Source organism: Molossus molossus, unplaced genomic scaffold, assembly GCF_014108415.1.
Source record: "Molossus molossus isolate mMolMol1 unplaced genomic scaffold, mMolMol1.p scaffold_m16_p_6, whole genome shotgun sequence".
Lineage (NCBI taxonomy): Eukaryota > Metazoa > Chordata > Mammalia > Chiroptera > Molossidae > Molossus > Molossus molossus.
This window is the reverse complement of record NW_023425399.1, coordinates 6,254,527-6,262,159: the sequence shown is the minus strand read 5'-3', so window position 1 is coordinate 6,262,159 and position 7,633 is coordinate 6,254,527.

Below are 7,633 nucleotides of genomic sequence, written 5' to 3'. Positions count from 1 at the left end.
CCAGGGATCCGGCCTGCCGGCCCGACGCCCGCAGGAAGGGCGAAAGCAAGGCCATGGGTCGCTGCGGGGCGCTGCTGCCCGGGGCGGAGTGCGCACGCGCCGGGTTCCAGGTGCGGGAACTCAGAGCCGCATTCACCCCCGGGAGCCCCACGCGTCCATCCCCACGGCCCGCAGCCTGCGCTCAAACCTGCACGGCAAGCTAAGGAAGAGCAACTTTGGTTTTCTCTCTTTTTCATGTGTCAGGGGTGCCTGTGTCTCTGTTCTCTGGGGTTGCTGTAACAAATGACCACCAACTGGGGGGTTTAGAATAGAAATGTGCCTCTCACGGGTCTGGAGGCCGGAAGGCAGAAAGCAAGGTGTCCTCAGGGCCACGCCCTCCTGGGGCATCTGGAAGGAGCCTCCTGCGTCTCCCGGCTCCAGGTGTCCCGTCTCGGCCCCTATCTTCACGAGGCCTTCTTCCCTGCTCTGTCTTCTCCTGTCTGTCTCATGGGCGAGGGGACCCACCCTAATCCAGGATGACCTCATCTGAGGTCTACCGAAATCACATCTGCAAAGGCTCCTGTTTCCAATAAGGCCACATTCTGAGGTTCACGTGTCTTTAGGGGGGCACAATTCAACCCACACCTCTAATTTCAGACTTGGCTCCTCCAGGCCACTGGCCCTTAGATATGTCTCTCAGCGCTCCTGAGTCACCAGCTCCGCCCAGCTTGTAGCACAGGCCCCGGCAGGGAGGTGGTGAGGGAGGGGAATCGGTCCGCAGCCTCAGCAGTCCCAGGACAACACCGAGTTGCCCTTGTCCTCATCTGCATAGGCACCTCCGAGTCACCAGGCAACAAAGGGCCATGGTTACAGGGCTATCATGTCAAACACGCTCAGGGGCTCCATCTCTCAAAGACCGGGAAGGGCACAGCCATGCAGACAGCCGCAGCCCGGGAGGGGTCTTTCCAGGCTGACCCTCTCAGGGCAGGTACTTAGGTTCAAATCCCCAGTCAGGTGCTTCCTAGCTGTGCAACCTCAGTGACTCAGTTAACCAATCTGTGAACGGTTCCCTCGTCGGAAAAAATAGGGACAAGAGTAGTACTTACCCTTAGGATTGCTGTCGTTGATGAATTGATGATGCCTGGCTCGAGGGGCGCCAGAGACACACAGGGAAGAACTGGGCTGTTTGGCACTGGAGCGAGGGCTGGAGAGGGGGCTTTCTCCGGGACAAATGTGCTGTCAGAGGCCTTTGTTCCTTTGGTGAGCCCTTCCCTGGGGTGGCAGACAGCCGCCATATCTGGGACTCCAGCAACATGGCTCACACTGGTAGCCCCGCCCTGGTGATTCCCTGAGGCCCTGCCCCACCCCAACCAACTTTCAGGCCCACCCAAGCTGTTGCCAGTTGCTTAACCATAGGATTGGCCTGTCTTGGATCCTGCTTCAGATTTCCCTAAATTCTTTCAAACAAGCAGCATCTGGTCTCAGCGAGCCCCATACCTCTCGTTAAGTAATACACAAAAACAAACACAGGGAGGCAGCCAAAATGAGGAGACAAAGAAACAGGTCCCAAATGAAAGAATAGAACAAAACCCCAGGAAAAGAACTAAGCGAAATGGAGATAAGCAACCTAACAGATGCTGAGTTCAAAATACTGCTTATAAGGATGCTCAATGAACTTAGTGAGGGCCTCAAGAGCATAAAAAAGGACCAGTCAGAAATGATGGATGCAGTCAGAAATGAAGGAGGCATTAACTGAAATAAAGAATAATTTACACAGATTCAATAGTAGAGTACGTAAATCCAAGAAACAAACCATTGATTTGAAATATAAGGAAGCAAAAAACACCCAATCAGAACAGCAAAAAGAAAAAAGAATCCAAAAAAATGAGGATAGTGTAAGGAGCCTCTGGGACAACTTCAAGCGTGCCGACATTCACATCTTGGGGGTGCCAGAAGGAGAAGAGAGAGAACACGAAATTGAAAACCTATTTGAAACAATAATAGCAGAAAACTTCCCTAACTTGGTGAAGGAAACAGACATACAAGTCCAGGAAGCACAGAGAGTCCCAAACAAGATGAACCCCAAGAGGCCCACACCAAGACACATCATCATCAAAATGCAAAAGGTTCAAGACAAAGAGAGAATCTTAAAAGCAGCAAGAGAAAAGCAGTTACTTACCTACAAGGGAGTACTCATAAGGCTGTCAGCTGATTTCTCAAAAGAAACTTTGCAGACCAGAAGGGAGTGGCAAGAAATATTCAGAGTGATGAAAAGCAAGAACCTACAACCAAGAATACTCTATCCTGCAAAGCTGTCATTTAGAATCGATGGCCATATAAAGACTTTCCCAGACAAGAAAAAGTTAAAGGAGTTCATCACCATCAAACTGTTATTATATGAAATGATGAAGGGTCTTTTTGAAGAAAAAGATAAAATATATGAACAAACAAAATGGCAGTGAATACATATCTAGCGACAATGGAATCTACAAACAAAATGAACAGGCAGAACAGAAACATTCTCATAGATACAGAGAACATTTTGTTGGTTGCCAGATGGGAGGGGGTTGGGGGATGGGTGAAAAAGGTGAAGGGATTAAGAAGTACAAATTCATTGCTAGACTGACAAACCTCAAAGGAAAAGGGATTGGGGGGGTGGAAAATAAACCAAGGAACTTATATGCATAACCAATGGACACAGACAATAGTGTGGGAAAAGGTGGGAGGGGGGCGGTAGGGGGGAGGAGGGGGCCAATGGGGGATAGATGAGGAACATCTCTAATATATTCAACAATAAAGATTTTTTAAAAATTGATGCATGCCTGCCTGGCCCGCAGCAAGCGCTCTATGAGTGTGTCTGTTACTATTATCATCAACATCATCATCGTTACCCGAACTGCCTAAGCCGCAACACACACATCGGAAGCGCGCAGGGTGTTCCCTCTGTCCCGCGTGTGGCTTTTCATTGTGAAACAACCCAGGTGCACTGCTGATGGGCATGCCGACCGGTGCGGCCACTGTGGAGAACAATATGGCGCTTCCCCAAAACATTAAAAATGGAACTGCCATTTGACCCAGTGACCCCACTTCTAGGAATACATCCTAAGAAGCCTGAAACACCAATCAGGAAGACTATATGTACCCCCATGTTCATAGCAGCACTGTTTACAACAGCTAAGATCTGGAAACAGCCCAAGTGCCCATCAGTAGAGGAGTGGATTAAAAAGCTGTGGTACATATACTCAATGGAGTACTATGCAGCTGTAAGAAAGAGAGATCTCTTATCCTTTGAGACGACGTGGAGGGCCCTGGAGAGTATTATGCTGAGCGAAATAAGCCAGTCAGAGACAAGTACCACATGATCTCACCTATTTGTGAAACGTAATGAACAAAATAAGCTGTCGACCAAAAGAGATCTGGAGGCATGGAAGTGGGGAACAGACTGACAGACCTCAGGGGGACGAGGGGTGGGAGGGGGGGAAGAGATAAACCAAAGAACTTAGATGCATCTATGCACGACCAAGGGACACGGACACTAGGTCAGGGAAGGGTGGGAGCTGGAAGGAGGGGGTCAAAGGGAAAAAAGGGGGATATTTGTAATACTTTCAACAATTAAAAAATAAATAAATAAATAAATAGTGAAACAATGTGTTTTTTTGTTTGTTTTTTGTTTTTTATCCTCATCCGAGGACATTTTTCCATTTTTTATTCAGATAGAGTGGGAGGGAGAGAGAGAGAGAGAAACGTCGACGTGAAAGGGACACATCGAGTGGCTGTCTCCCGCACAACCCAACCGGAGCGGAGGACAAACTGCAACCGAGGTACATGCCCTTAGCGGGAACCGAACCCGGGTCTCTCTGGACTGCAGGCCGACGCTCTAACCGCTGAGCCAAACCGGCCAGGGCTGGCTTTTTATTTTATTTTATCTGACGATTTGGCCACAGTGGATTCGCATTGCTACCTGGCACCCGTCAGCTATAGCTAAGCTGCCCCTGTTCCTTTAAATGGGTCGAGGTCTCATGTTCCCCTCCCCATTGCACAGGTGCACGTGTCCACTCACACCCCTGAGCCACCTTGTGGGTCGCTGACCCTGATGGCGTTGGAGTTGGCCACCTCTGCTCTAGTCCAGTCCCGTCATTTCCTCTCGAGGGACCGAGGCCCAGGCAGGTTGTGGGGCCCACCCGAGGTCACACAGCACAGGGTTGCAGTGGAGCTGGGACTGGACCCCGGCCTCCGGCACCCAGCTTCCTCGTTGCCACCACGATGTTGACAGACATGGGTGAGCCTGCCTGATGCCTCCAGGTGACAGGGTGAAAAGCTTCCGGCGTCCCTTTCGGCCTGGCCCTTGGCAAAGACGGAAGTGGGTCCACCGCAGGGGCTCTCGAGTCCTTTGGTGCCAGAGCCTCGGGGGGCAGTCAGGCGGAGCCCACAAACCCCTCTCGGGAGGGCGTTTAACCCACACAAAATAAAACCCATACGGTTACAAGCCAAGTCAATTATTGTAAATAAACCTTTTGAAATATAAACCATACAAACACATTGGAGGTATTGTACCACCTGTACTTCTTCATTGAGGCGTTAATTACAAGATGCACGACTGACCATGACCCCAGTCGTGATGAGGGATAATGTTCCCAGCTGTCCGTGGCCGATGGAACACACAGGGAGGTATCTGTGGCCTCCGTTGGTGGCAAAGTCACCGGGCCCCAGCCACTGCATGGTTTGCGGCCACAATCAAGGAGACGCTAAATTAGGGTTTGGACTTGGTGACAGTCGGCGTTTGTCACTTTCCTCCTGTGCAAATTCATAGACCTGGTCAGTTCTGTCACTGAAGCTCCCAGACTAAATCTCCGTCCCAGGAAGGAGCCGGCAAAGCTGTGACTGACAGCTGAGCTCGCGGTGCCACTGAGTGGGGTCTCAGTACCTCCACACACCCCTGGCTCCTCTGGCGACAAACGGCAGGAAACAGAGATGGGGAACAGGACGCATACTTCCAGAAACCCCCAGAAAGGACACGCTCAATCCAGAGCGGAGGGGGATCCTGATTAGAAACTAGAACCCTCTGGAACCTCTACTGTTTTTCCACCTGGATGAATAACAGTACATTTAAATCATAATAGCTTGTCTTCATTGAGCATTTGCCACATGCCTGGCTTCTCTCAACTGGAATAAATCAACTCATGAAATCCTCCCAACAGTGTGAGATTGGTACTACCAATATCCCCATCCCACAGATACGGAGACAGAGGCTCAGAGAGGCTAAGCCACACAGCCGAGGTGGCAAAGCCCAGGGGGGGCAGAGCTGGGATTTGAACTCAGCGTTCAGAGCCCCCACAGCGAGACTGATTACAATCATGGATTTCCTTATCACTCACTTCCAAAATCTCTCTCCTCCATTTCTTTTTTCCTTTATTGATTTTAGAGAGAGAGGAAGTGAGAGGGAGAAACAGAAACATCCATGAGAGAACATCGATTGGCTGCCTCCTTCATGCCCGCCACTGGGGATCAGGCCCACAACCTGGGCACGTGCCCTGACCGGGAATCAAACCTGCAACCTCTTGGTGCAGGGTCGACACTCTACCACTGGGACTCTCTTCCATTTCTTCTTTGCTCTTTCAACAATCCATTATTGGGGACCCAACAGCCTCAATGTTAAAGCCACAAAGATGAGTAAAACCCAAAACTAGTAGATGTCTAAAATTGCATGCAAATCATGTTTTTGTTGTTGTTAATCCCCACCCAAGAATATTTTTCCATTGATTTTTAGACAGATTAGAAGGGAGGGAGGGAAAGAGGGAAGGAGAGAGAGAAACACTGGGGGGAAATCAAACCTGCAAGCCAAGTACATGCCCTTGATTGGGAATCGAACCCTCAACTCTTCAGCCCGCAGGCCGATGCTCTAACTGCCGGGCCAAACCGGCCAGGGCCGATTCTTTTATTTCGATGCAAGTTTTGACTTCTGCCAGCAGACGCTGGGATGTTATCAGGTGGTCACTGTGTGAGCGAGTGCTTGGGGGGTGTTCGCCGTCCCCCGAAGGTCAGGCTCTCGGCGACATTTCAAAGTCCAACTGTCTCCTCCTTACAAAGAAAAAGCCACCTTCTTTAGCAGGAGGAGCTGGGCTCGCCCAAACTGGTTCTGGGCTCAGCTGTTCGCTGGGCTGCGCCGTGGTTCCGTGACCTCTGGAGAGGCCTCTGGGCGCAGGTGGACCGGCCCGGTTGGGTGCGGGAGGGAGTGGCGGCAGTGTGCGGGGCGCTCTGTGCGCGCGTGGGTCTGTGTCTAACGGTTCGCCTTGCGTGGAGGAGGCAGCACAGGAGGGCGGTCGCAGCGCTCACCCTCGACCGTGCAAAAGAGGGGCCCCAGCCCCGGCGCTGGCTCCCTGGAGCAGCTGGAGGCGCGAAGCTAACGCGGCCTTGCTCAGACCAGAGAAAAACAAGTGTGGCCCTCGTATTGGACACATTTAAGGGGTCACCAAAAAAACCTCAGTAATCAAGATGAGTGATATTTTTTTCTTTATTGATTTGAGAGAGAGAGGAAAGGAGAGGGAGAGAGAGATAGAAACATCGATGAGAGAGAACATCAATTGGCCGCCTCCTGCCTGCCCCCCACTGGGGATTGGGCCCACAACCCAGGCATGTGCCCTGACTGGGAATCGAACCAGCGACCGGGGCATGAGGCTTAGGTCGACGCTCAACCACTGAACCACACTGGCTGGGCGATGTTTTATTTTTTAAAGCATGTTTTTATGGATTTTCGAGAGAGGGGGAGAGAAATATCAGTCGGCTGCCTCCTGCACGCCCCCGACAGGGGAATGGAGCCCACAACCTGGGCATGTGCCCTGATGGAGGCTCGAACCTACCACTTTGGCATATCGGGTGGCTGCTCTAACCAACTGAGCTGCCTGCCAGGCCTCCTCCGTAAACTCCAGGTCGGCTTCCCTTCCCTGTGGAGCGGGAATGGCTGGGCGCTCCCGTCGGAAGGGGAGTCTGAGAATTCAGCGAGCCTGGGCGTTGGCTGTGCGTGCTCACTGCTCGGCTGGGGAAGGAGGACTCTCCTGGGGTCTGGTGGAAAGAGCCCGCGTGTTGGGGGAATTCAGGGGAGTGACTTGTCCTTTGTTATCTTGATTTTCTGAAGAAGTTTCTCTCAAACCAAAGGAATGAACACCTTTCGAATGATGCCTCCCAAGGGGCATCTTTGTGCGAGTCTTAATGAAGTTTTCACTGATTTCTTTTTCACGTGGCTGTTTTCTCGGTTTGGGTTTTGTTGTTGTTTTTTGTCCATTTAAACAACCGCCCGTTAGTCTTCAATTATATTTTTCCAACAGTCCTGCGCTCGCTCTCTTTTATGAAATAATGGTGACAGCAAATGCCAACTGCATTTTTTTTTAATACCCTTGACTGGCAAGATCCAAACTTGGTGTCCATCCTCATGATGACACCTATTTATTTTTTTTTTTTTTTTTTTTGCAATGTTCCTGGTTAATGAACTCCAAAGGTCGGGGTGCCACCGGCCCCCACCAGAACGGAAGGTCACCCTGGACCTCGCTTTCATCTGCTTCTGAAAGAGGCACGTCGTGCCACGTACCTGCCCCCTCTTCCTGGCCGAGGGGCGCCCTTCCCTGTGCGTCACCACCTGCCAGTGACGCCAGAGCTTTGA